The sequence below is a fragment of the Chlorocebus sabaeus genome, chromosome 10 (assembly GCF_047675955.1).
Source record: "Chlorocebus sabaeus isolate Y175 chromosome 10, mChlSab1.0.hap1, whole genome shotgun sequence".
NCBI lineage: Eukaryota > Metazoa > Chordata > Mammalia > Primates > Cercopithecidae > Chlorocebus > Chlorocebus sabaeus.
The window spans coordinates 126,808,715-126,821,410 of NC_132913.1; the positions used below are offsets into that span (position 1 = coordinate 126,808,715).

Below are 12,696 nucleotides of genomic sequence, written 5' to 3' on the forward strand. Positions count from 1 at the left end.
CGAAGGCACGGGGGTGACAGGTGGGGAGAAGAGGAGGAGCACCAAGCTCGGTACTGGAGGGGAAGCTGGAGAAAGGACAGGGAAGCCCAGAAGCGCAGACCGACCCAGGTGGACAGGCCCTGGGCCACCACCCTGGGAGGACGGGCTGCCAGCAGGAAGGAATATGTTTATGGTCCCTGCGCCGCTGGCGCGAGTCACGCCACTGCGGCCCGTCGCTGATCATCACACGTTCTGTACTCCGGAGCAGGGACCTGGGTCTCGGGGCACTTCCGCACGCTCACCAGCCATGTGCCCACTCGCACCGTACGCACCCCCGGAACCAATGAGGCCAGTTCTAGCTGCCTAAACGGGTAACACAGCCACCCAGCCTGGTGCGGCCACCAGGGCCCTGGCTTGATAATGTCTGCTTTGGAAAGACACTTCCAGAGCTCCCAACAGCACTTAGCAACTCACACAGAAAACACCTGCATTCTACAGCAACTCCATCCGGGCCAGGACCCAGGCCTAAAGCAGTTCCTACTACTCAGGTTCTCAGATCTGCTGGAAACAAACAACTGAAAATACTCTCCGCTCAGCAGGCCCCAGCCACACACCCCAGCCACACACTCCAGCCACACACTCGGCTCTCCGTCTCTGCTAAGCAGGCCCCAGCCACACACTCCAACCACACACCCCAGCCACACACTCCAGCCGCACACTCGGCTCCCCGCTGGTGGACACCACCTGGAGGCCCAGGGAGTCTGAGAAGTGAACAGGTGCTCACCATTGGCTGGAGAGGGTTGAGTTTTCAAATTACCCCACCACAGACATCAGAGAAAAAAAAGAAAGAAAAAGAGACTGCTAATAGAGCGTCAAGCCAAGGTGGGGTGACTTCACTCTGAGGACCCCTCCAGTGGGAGTCTTCCAAGAAGAGATGCCTGCCAACCAGTATTTTCTACAAGGTCACAGAAAGCATTTGTTCTGGTTTAAGAAAAAAAAAAATTGACAATTATAATTTGTAAAGAAAAGGAAAATTTTTAAATATAAAAACATATTTTGGGCCAGGACAGTGGCTCACGCCTATAATCTCAGCATTCTGAGAGGCCGAGGCAGGCAGACTGCTTGAGCCCAGGAGTTCGAGACCAGCCTGGCCAACATGGCAAGACCCCACCTCCACTAAAAGACAAAAATTAGCCGGGCATGGTGATGAACAACTGTAGTCCCAGCTCCTCAGGAGGCTGCAGCAGAAGGATCGTCTGAGCTCAGGAGACAGAGGCAGCAGTGAGCCGAGATCATGTCACCGCACTCCAGCCTGGGTGACACAGGGAGACTGTCTCAATAAAAACAAAAAACGTGTTTTGTGCCACATATCAGTCAAAATAAGTGGCCGAAGGCTGTGGTTTGCTTTAATTCACCTTCTAAGGCGGCTTTGGACCTTCCCTCAAGAAACGGCTTTCCTGCCCATCAGTGCAGCTCTCTTCCTCTTTAAACACGAGGACTGCTGGGGCCAGGAAGACCACACTCCAGAAGCCGGGCGCAGCGGTGTGGACCTGCAGTCCCAGCTACTCAGGAGGACGCCTGGAGCCCAAGAGCTCGAGGCCAGCCTGGGCAATAGCGTCAGACCCCATCTCTTCCAAACAAACAAACACACACACAAACTAACAAAGCAGCTACGCTGCCGGGAGGAGTGAAAAACCAGAAAGAAACAAAAGTGGAGCTGCTGTGGGGCCACATTCGGCCCCCGGAGGGGAAAGGGGCTGGAGGTAACGGGGCAGCAAGGCCCACAGGCCAGAGGGCTCCCCTCACGATTCCAGGGCATCTGCAAACTCAAATTTCATAATAGCTTTTGCTTGCAAAAGCAAAGTCCCTGATTTGCTGTTTCTCCCAGGAGACTCTGGGCTGCTAGAAGGCAAAGCCTGAGGTCTGTGCCTGACCAGGAGATGCTCACGTTTCTAAGCCAAAAACAGTGACTGAATAAATGACTCATTAGAGGGATCCATGAACAAACTGGCACCAGGCACTAAATTCACACTTGATCTGCTCAGCCTTATAATAAACTCATGAGGTAGTTCTACTACGTCCATCTTACAGATGAGAAAATCAAGGTTCGAAGAAACTAAGTAATGCTCCCACTATCTAGGCAGAAAAGCTGGGGTTCAGACCCATCTCGCTGCCTCTGAGTCTGTCCTCTCTCCACCGTCCCAGCAGAAAGCCTCTCCCTAGAGAGGATGCTGTAGGGGTGTGGAGCAGAAGGGCAGGGGTCGGAGCAGCCCAGGGTGGAGCGAGCTGGGACAGCTCCAGCAGCAGCAGAAGCCAGAAATCTCCTGCAGCCCCCACCATGCCTCCCATAAATGAAGGCCTCCCGAGAGGAGGGGACCTGGGGACGAGAACCAGCCACACCAGGCCAGGCCCGCAGGAGGCATGAGATGGAGGCGACTGAGTGAGGAGTGTCCCCTACCCTCACCACGAGGTCTGGGTGGAAATCGCGCCCTCAGGATGAATGGCCAACTCTCGCTGGGCTTCTCCATGCCTTCCCCAGGACCCTTCCCCAATGCTTCCAACGAGGCCACAAACCGTGAGCGGCCCGTCTGACGTTTCCCTCTCGGAATTCTAGGATCAGTAACTGGTCCCCAGAAAGTGCAGATCCCATCTCTCGGGAGCATCTCATCCCCTCCACTTCTGTGGAAGAGGACGCTGCCCCCCAACCCCAAAGTGCCTGTGTTTCCTAGCGCCCTGGAACTCCAGCTCGTCAGCTAAGAACCTGGCCATGCTGACAAAATATGCCACTTGAGACACGAGCTGGTTCTTGTGGCATCAACCCTGAAAACATGTTGGTCAAAGAGAAAAAAAAAAGGCATCTGGAAATTTCTACCTTATATTCTCCTGTTTGTAATGATGCCAGCAACCCGAGAGTGGGGGCAAAGCTGAGGTGCGAGTGCCTCGTACTCCTGAGACATTCTGGGAAGCCAGAATGTATGAAACATTCTGAGTCGGCATGACTCAGCCGTGCCCACTGCTCCCTCTGACGGGCCAGCCAGGGGCACAGAAGGCAGGCAGGTGACCCAGGCATTGCGCGCCTCCACCTGGTCCCAAATGCTGAAGCCTTCGAGCAACTTAAAAAGGGTGAGGAAAACAAGGCCCCGGGGAGCAGGTGCCTTGTGGCCTCTGCCAGGAGGCTCAGGGGACTCTCTCCTGCATGAGGAAGACACCAGGCACAACAAAGACGTGATGCAACATCTGGAACTGTCCGCTGTTAACAGGTGACGGCAAACGTCGTCCAAGTCTTGTCCCTATGCACACACGTGTATACACCATGTACACCACTCACAAACAATGTACACACCACTCTACAAACAAAACGTGATGTTCTAGGATTCGCTCACCCACAGTCAGCCACGCGTGCAGGTGCAGTGCTGAGGCCGAGGGCGCAGAGCGAGCCTGACAGTCAGTGGAAGCGTGCGCTCTACAAGAGGGCACCGCTGGTCTGGCCTGCAGAGGACCATGAGGGCAGGGGCTGGCGAGTCGCGTTGGCTGGCAAGGCCTCTCTGAGGAACTGAGGCTGAAGCTAGAAAACTCTGAATGATGCTGGGCCCCTGAGATCCGGAGGAAGGGGCTCCAGGCAACAGAAGTGGCCGGGGTGCGGGCCTGAGGCACAGGCGCTGTGGGGCTCCTCAAAGAGCAGAAAGCCTGGTTTCATGGCTACCACCCCCCATGAGCAGGATCAGTGCCCACCAGGCTGCAGCGAGCGTCGGGCTGGCCACCGTGAGAGGCCTGGGACATCACTGCCGGCAGAGGCTGGAAGGGGCCTCACCACACCTGGGCGTGTCTATCATAAGAACACAAAAGCCCTGCTAGCCAGTAAGAGAGCCCTGCGGTAAAGAAATCGGGAAGGCACAGTGGTAAGCACTGCCTGCATCTGTTTTAAGGTGACTTATTTAGCTGTAAGTTTAGCTCATTTCATTTTCATAATGGCCGTGTTTGGCAACCCACTTCCGCGAGCGGTAGCAGCAGTGCCGGCCACCACAGGCGGTCCTGGAGTTGGTAGAGGATCAGGCGGCCTTCGGGGCATTTTGGAGGAAGTGCTGTCACAAAGGGATGATGGGCAGGCTGCCGGGAGTCAGGAAAAGAAAAGCAAAATACATTTGCTAGCTTCTGGCTTGAATGCCTGGGCTGACCAGAGGGGCCATGCAGTGCCGGGGAGAAGCGGGAAGCAGTTCCAACTATGCTGGGGCAGTAGCGCTGCCTCTGGATCTGCGGCAGTGAGGCCCCAAAGGCGCCGAGGGCACTGGAGCAGGGGCCCCCAGCCAGTCACAGTTCCTGCGTCTGCACCCAGGGCCTCTGAAAACTGTGAAGTCCATGCCGCGGCCTCCTTGTGACACTCACCTGCTGCCCATCACAGGCCACAGACACACTGAGAGGAACCCAAGAGGTGTCTGAAGCAGGACTGCCCACCAGGAGAGTGCGGGTCCTGAGCCCAGCTTCAGGGAGCTGAGCACAGAGGAGCCGAGGACACCGACAGCAGGACTGGCTGTGCTCCTGATAAATGGGGTTTGGGCCCCTGGGTGAGGGACAGAGGGAGCAGGCCAGGAAATGGGCAGAGTGAGCCAACGCACAGGGGCAGTGCCGAGCCACCATGCTGACCCAGTGATGGCCAACAGCATGCTCCATCATGGGGACCCTCCGCAGAGCCTCGGGGAGCATCGCAGAGCTGCCTCCCTGAGGAATGGGTGCAGAGACGCCTCCACTGGCCCCTGGCCCTCATGGTCGGGGTGATCCTGGGAACAGCTTCCACACATGCTAGGTGACACGCATGAAAGCCCATCAGGTGCCCCTGGGCGTCCGGTGCCGAGAGAGGCAGAGGCAGGTGAAAGGCAAGATGCCCCTGCATGAAGATGGTCCCAGCACACACAGAGCAGGCCACCACAGTAGGGACTGGGTGGGAGTCAGGGCCTTGAGGATCTACAGGGGGCAAGGGCACCGGACGGCGAGTGCCCACGCCCCAGAGCCAGAGGCCCTTCCACTCTCCAGTGTCCTGGAGACCCGTGTCCTCGTTCAAAATTAAACACACAAGCAGCTCTCCCACAGGAAGCTGAGGAGAGTCTGGGCTGCAGACTGGGGAGACTCAGGATCGGGAAAGTTTTGTTTTATTGTGTTTCTTAATGTAAGTAATTAGAATATATTTAGAGGCTCAGAAAGGAAGTCAGAGACATCAGGAAAATGAGAGGATATTCATGATGAAGGAGAGGTGGGGTCAAAAGCATGAAGGAAGCCCAGGGACGATTCATCTAAATGCATCCATCAGTCTACCAAGCCATCAAGTAAAACACATCCCACCCCCACAGCTAGACAATCTACCTTCATGGCAACCTGGAAGGCCAGGTTCAAAGTTCAAAGTTCAAATACTGCAGATGGTACAGAGAAAGCGTTACACAGCAAGAAAGCAGGCAGCTGGATGAGCACAGAGCCACGCTGGAGGGGGACAGAGCCACACTGGATGGGGACAGAGCCACGCTGGAGGGGGCCAGAGCCATGCTGGAGGGGGCCAGAGCCACGCTGGAGGGGGACAGAGCCATGCTGGGGGTGTGAGGGGACGGACCCCACAGAGGGAGGCAGAGCCACGCTGGAGGGGGACAGAGCCATGCTGGGGGTGTGAGGGGACGGACCCCACAGAGGGAGGCAGAGCCACGCTGGAGGGGGACAGAGCCATGCTGGGGGTGTGAGGGGACGGACCCCACAGAGGGAGGCAGAGCTATGCTGGAGGGGGACGGAGCCACGCTGGGGGTGTGAGGGGACGGACCCCACAGAGGGAGGCAGAGCTATGCTGGAGGGGGACGGAGCCACACTGGGGGTGTGAGGGGACGGACCCCACAGAGGGAGGCAGAGCTATGCTGGAGGGGGACGGAGCCACACTGGGGGTGTGAGGGGACGGACCCCACAGAGGGAGGCTGAGCTATGCTGGAGGGGGATGGAGCCACGCTGGGGGTGTGAGGGGACGGACCCCACAGAGGGAGGCTGAGCTATGCTGGAGGGGGACGGAGCCACGCTGGGGGTGTGAGGGGACGGACCCCACAGAGGGAGGCTGAGCTATGCTGGAGGGAGACGGAGCCACGCTAAGGAGGAACACAGCCACGCTGGGGTGTCAGGGGACGGAGCCCCGCTGGCAGTGGAGAACACGCGGCCGGGCTCCATGCTCACGGCTGTGCGGTGCAGCCAGAACCCTGAGCCGGTGCTCTTCCCTGCATCCTGCACTTCCTATAAGGAAGGAGAAGCCTGACAGCAAGCGGTTCCACCGAGGCTGGGACTTCGCTAGGTGCGCGTGGAGGTAGAGAAGCAGCAGCGGCTGCCAGCAAGTGTCTCCACTGCGGAACCTGTCACCCAGCTGGCGGGGGAGGAAACGAAGCAGGGTAAAAGGGGCTGAGACAAAGTTGCCTAAAGGTTGGGCTTTTGAAGTACTAGAAACTTCCTCTTCTGGGGAGGTGGCAGACAAGTCATCTTACAGGCTCTTGTGCTGTGGAAACCCCAGGTTCTGCATAAAATACACCTTCTGTCACACTGCTGGGCTCACCGGCAGTAAGGAAACCCTCCAACAAGCCAGAAATATATAATTAAGAGAAATGAAAGCAACTCAAGTTATGCTGACAGCAGAGTTGAGGGCAGCAGGTGGAGGACTGCACCAGGGTCAAGGCCAAGGCGAGCCCAGAGCCGCAGGGTTCAGGATGCTGGGGCTGGAGTCCAGGGCAGCTCCCAGGAAATGCACGCGGCATGGCCATCGGAGAACGGCCTCCTCACTCCAATCCCTCTGTTTCCAAACAGTAGGACCAGAGAGACATACGCTCCCAAGCAAACACAAGCCAACACAGAAAGAAGTGAAAAAAAGGCAGCAAACACATCAAAAGACAGTCAAGTTCTTCAGTTACTCATATCATTAGAAACTGTACGATTACTGTTTCTGAAACTTTTGAAGAATCTATTAATGTTTTATCCACTATCATTTTCCCATGTGTTTTGATTAAATACAAAGTTTACGAAAATACTTGAAAAATTTTAAGTAATGAAAAAGAGGAAGCAACAGAATTGTCAAAATTAATCATTTTAGGAAAAGAACAAAGTAGACTTTCAAAAATAAGAAGTATAATTGATGCATTTAAAAAAAGAAAACCCTCAATGAATGACTTAAGCAATAAATGCCATGCAAAACTGAAAAGGAGATTAGGTGAATGACAAGATCCTGACGAAGAAATCAGCTGAGCAGAGGGAATCAAAATACAAAAATGTAGGAGAGCCCAAATCCTGTATTTTGTATTCTCAAAGTAAAAGTCCAAGGATAGTTGAAAACCCAGAAGTGCCACCTAAGGAGGTGTGACAGCTGACTCTGCAGGACTGGGAAGCAAGGGAAGGTAGGAAGGAAGACAATGGAGACGTATTTAAAGGGGCACTGCTGCAGATTTCCAGAACTGATAAAAGACACAAACTCACAAAGAGGCAAACATATACCAAGAGAACAGGGTGCTCCACACCCAAACACACCCTGACAAACCTGGAAGCCCCAAGGACAAAAGAAAAATGTGACGAGCAGCCAGGGAGACACAGACAGACAAGGAAGGGGTGGGTGCTGTGCTGAGGTAGGCCAGCCAAGGATGAGAAGAGTACACTAAACGTGATGAAAGGAGAAAAAGAAAACTCACCTCCAAGTTTTGCCTAACAGTCACTCAGGCATGTTGGTCAAAGAGAGACATCTTCTGATCAGACAAACATACACGCGCACCGACTGTATCACCAAGAGGTCTACTAAAGCTACTCCTAAGGGGTATGTGTTCATCAGGAAAAGAGAACGTGACCCCGCAGGAGGGTGTCTGATGCAAGCAGGAAGCACAAGTGCACAGGGAGCTGGACACTGGCCAGGGCAGAATGTCTCTTGGACAATACGAGGCTTTTGGTCACATCTATAGCACGACGGGCAAGTGTCACACTTCACGAGCCAATAGTGATCCATCAGCATGAACTGCGGCCGTGCTGGATTTCTTGTTTTCCCTGTGGTCCTCCTGTTCCGGGGCCCCACCCAGGACCCCACAGTCCCTCCTTTATCTTCATGATTCCTGAGGTTCCTTTGGCTGCGACAGTTTCTCAGACTTGCCTTGTTTTTAATGACCTTGACAGTTTCAAGTACTTGATTGAGTGTTCCCTAGAATGTCCCTTAATTAGAATTTGTTTGATGTCGTCATGACCAGATGGGGTTGTATGTTTTTGGGAGAAAGGTCACAGAGACTAAGTGGCACCTCCTTACATCATCTCAAAGCTGTGCTGTTGACATGACCTTTTAAAAACTTAGGATGGAAATGAAAACGCTAAGTGTCAAAACCTGTTGTATGCACCCAATGCCTACTTCAAGGGAAATGTGTAGCTTATAACAGAAGGAAGGTTAAGAACTAATGTGAGCTGCACATCCAACCTTGGGAGAAAGAGAACACCGGGTGCAGCCAGCCACAGAAAGTACCAGGAAGATAAGAGAAGGCATTTAAAACACTGAAAGCTGACTTAAACTAAGGGAATCCACAAAGCCAGAGTGACTCAAAACAGTGAATACAGATTAATCAAGAAGGGGCTGAGTCATGTTGGAAATGAAAAAGGGTACACAGAGACAAATCCAGCAAAGATTGAAACACCAGAAGCAAATCCATGACAATAAAATTGAAAACTTAGATTAAGTAGAACTCCTAAAAACTTTCTTTTCAATCTGTATGACAGGAATTAAAAGGTCAGGTTATTAGTAACCATTAAAAATGTTAAATCAGTAGTTAAAACATCAAACCACCAAGGAAATATGAACCCCAAATAGTTTGAGGTTAATTTTTACAAACTTTCAAGGAATAATTAATTCTAATCTTAAATAAACTATCCCTGAAAGTAAAAAAAAAAAAAAAAAAAAGACATTAAAAAAGGAAAATTACCGTCCCCTCCAATTCAAGAACAGAGATGAAGAATCCTGAAGCACTAGCAAAGTATGAAATGGCAAGATTTATCACAAACAAGCTGAATCCACGGGAAGAGATCAGGGAAGTTTAAAGAAAATTCGCACCATACAATCATCACAACAGACGGAGTAAAAGCATTCGGCTAATGGAACACGGCTATCCACGAACTTTCACTCGAAAAACGGAATCTAAAATAACCTATGTCAAACATCACGCTTAAACTGGGGAAATGTTAAAAACCTTCTCTTTAATGTCAAGGACGACGGAAGGAAGCCCAGTATTTCTGCTCTTATTCAAAACTGAACTGGAATTCCTAGCTAGCACAGTAAGACAAGGAAAACAAACACAGGAATTAGAGAGAAAGACACTAAGGTAGCATCATTACATTGACAGTCTTTGTCTTAGAAACCCTGAAGAATCTACAGAAAAAAATTTTAGAATGTATAAGATTTTAATAAGATGACTGGATATAAAAATAAAATACAAAAATCAACTGCATTTCCAAAAACTAGCAAGGAAAAATTTAATTAGGAAAAAAAAATATATTGTCTGCAGCAGAAAAACAAAACAACTACAATCTACCAAAGAATAAAGAATAAATCTAACTGGACACGTGCAAGACCTGTATGGAGAAAACTATAAAAATCTATTGGAAAACACACAGTAAAGAAGACCTAATCGAGGGAAAGAGAAGCCACACACACAAATATACTATCAAGATGTCAACCCTCCCTTCAAATCCATCCACAGAGTCAGTGCAACTCTAATCAAGTTTCAGGCTTGGCTTTTTACAGGAACTTGTCTCCAGATAAGTCACAGCTTAGGAGGAGCTGGGAAAGTCTCAGGGAGGGGCTGAGACACGGAGTGAGGCTGCAGAGCCTCTCAAGGAGACAGAGCCCTGCTGGCCCCAGGACAGGCTCTGCAGCAGCTGAGCACAGGGAGGGTCCAAAACAGACTGAACTTGGAGGATGAGCTGGCCACACAGCTATCCCAGAGAAAGGGTGTAAAGTGCCAAACATTATGGTTCTCAAAATGAGCAAAGAAAATGAAACTGATCCCGACCCTGCACCCCACACAAAAACCGAAGGCTTCAGTACGAAAGACAAAACGTCAAAGGCCTTAAGAGAAAATATACAAGGTTATCTTGTTGGCCTTGAGGTAGGGAAGGTTTTCTTGGGGTTGTTTTGTTTTTAAATAAAATACAAAAAAACACTAACCACAAAAGAAAAGGTCTGCTTTTTGGCTTAGTCGAGGTGTCATTTAAGAACTGTTTTTGCATATAACTTTTCTTGTGTTATAATATGTACGTGTTTCCAGATCAAGGAAGTCGAGTAAAACACTTCTAAGTAACATTTTTTCCTTCTTCACTCACCAAGCCTTTACTGAATTCCAACTAAGTGCCCAGCACCACGCCAATAAGGAATAAAAAAACAGGAGGAGCAGACGTCTTCTCTTCTGGACCCTGGAAATCCAGGCTGGGGAGAGAGCACACGTCACGGGGCAGGAGCAGCAGCCCCTCGGCCACTGTGCTGAGCACGCAGGCCTCCTCCCAGCCACCTGGCTCATCTGATGTGGGAGCCCACGGGGAGCGGAGACCACCCCCCAAAGTCCCCGCCTGATGGGGCACCAGGGGTCTGCCCACTGCCTGATCCTGCCCAAACTCTGAGAATGCCCTGGTTATAACCCTCAGTTTCCCTACTGTAAACACTAGTGCACAAATCTGCATAAACCCTCACTGCATAATCGTCCTACAAATTACACCTAACCTTATCCTCTTGATGGCTCACCACTTCCTCAACTTTAAAAAAGCATCGTGATCTTCACTCACCATTTTTGAGTTAGGGAAAACAAACGAGAGAATAAAATAAATAAGGTTCTATTGACTATAGAAAATGTATCTTATTTTCTAATTCAATTATTGCAAATAAAAAAGTCATCAAGAGTTAATATAAATATACACTCCATTGAAATGGCTTAATCAAAAGACACAACATTAACCAGCAAAAATTCACTCAAGTCTTGTCATTCAAACTTAAAATATATCAACATTTTTACTACATTTAATTTTTTTTTCAAATGTGCACTAACATTTTCCATGTTATCAGACTTTACCCTTACCTAGTTCCCTGTCAGCTGAGCTAATTCCTTAACTATAAAGAAACAGAGCACTCTAAGGCCAGGCTGTGGGGACACCCAGAACCAATGACACGTGACCTGAAGCACCAGCGACATGGGGACACCAGCACCAATGGCGTGAGGACGTCCAGCACCGATGAGTGGCCCATTTTATGTGGCTGAAGGACACCTTCTGTGTGGATTAGGGAGAATGTGGTAAAACTGGAGACCCTAGGAGCCTTCCATATCAGCCAGAGTGAGTTTTGGAGGGAAAGAGGATTTGGAGTGTCAATCTTTAGAAAAATCAAACAGGCAGGGCAAGCTCCTGAAATGGGAGCAGGCACACACACACACACGCATACACACACACACAAGCACACACATGCACTCATGTATGCACACACGTGCATGCATGCACTCAGTACACACGCACATGCACACACACGCACTCACGTACACACGCACATGCACTCACACACACACACCCATGTTTAGTGTGTTTCGAGGGCACTGTGGGGAGGGCCGGGGTTCTATAAAGGGCCTGGCCCACCTGAAAATCCATGTGAAAGGCAGCCTCCAGGGCTCCTATGAAGTGGGTGGCTTCACTCATTCACTCAGGAATTGTTCACGGCACAGTAAGGCAAGGGGTGGGGATTTTTCTTTAAAAGCTTTATCTAATCATGACTAATGGAATAAGTGAGCCAGGCCTCAAGAAAACCGAGGACAAAAGGAAAGAGCCGTTCAGAAGGCAGCGCCTGCCTCCACCTGCTGGTGCGCGCCTGGGACAGGGAAGACGGCAGGTTTTACCAAGCACTTTCAAACAGAAATCCAAGTTCCCAACAAAGAAAACGCCAAATACAATAGTCTCTGGGGTACTTGTTCAGTTCCCTTTTAACTGTGACGCTTCTGTCGAGTGCCAGGGGGCGTTATGAGAAAACTGAAAAGCATGGCGGGTAAGAACGTTCCAAGGCATCGCTTGCCTGCCAGGGCTGGCCCAGGCTGGCCAGGGCCAAGTGCACACTGGGGATGGGCCTTGCCAGCCACTGTGCACAAGCCAGGCCAGCTGCGACACCAAGGGCTTGCTGAAAATAGCCGGTGTTTGTTTACGTGGCCTGGGCTGAGAGCCTGATCGCCCTCAAAGAGGGGTCCCCTGGGTGGCAGGGGGACGCAAGGCACACAGAAAGAGCTGCAGTGGATTTTCAAAGAAACGTCATCATCTAGAGACCCTGGAGCTCTGGAAAGCAGGCAAGCCGCTAGATCGCCCTCTGGAACTTTGGTTTTCATGGGTGTCAATGCAGCAACCCATGGTAGGGCCCGAAGCCAGCCTGCTGCTCAGGCCTGGAAAATGAAAACAGCTTTAAAAGACAACCTACAATTAACACAGGAACAATTATCTTCCTAATTTAGGTTAATTTCTACTTACAGCCCTAGCTGGCAGGTCGGGGGAAGGGCGATATCTATGTGAGAGCTTTTTATTTGGTTCCTCTAAGTCCACACATATTAGATATTCTTAAAGAAGATTTCAAATGTCCACCATCGCCAAGAGGCACTTGGCGATAGCTGGGCCTTCTCCCTGGGAGCTGTCGATTACATTTGCATGAAAATAGAACCTTTGTTCACAAGAGTTCCC

The 12,696-nt window shown here is 50.9% G+C and overlaps 1 protein-coding gene across 11 annotated transcripts in view; it reads right to left on the minus strand.

Annotated features, from left to right (window-relative positions):
• Positions 1–12,696, minus strand: part of HDAC4 (histone deacetylase 4) — a 352,930-nt gene that overhangs the window by 232,749 nt on the left and 107,485 nt on the right. The window contains exon 1 of one of the 11 annotated variants that reach the window (XM_038001295.2): positions 7,665–7,969. The exons of the other annotated variants lie outside the window; for them this stretch is intronic. The gene's annotated coding sequence lies outside the window, so the exon portion shown is untranslated. Of the gene's footprint in view, positions 1–7,664; positions 7,970–12,696 lie in introns of those variants that run through there. 11 annotated transcript variants of the gene reach the window in all.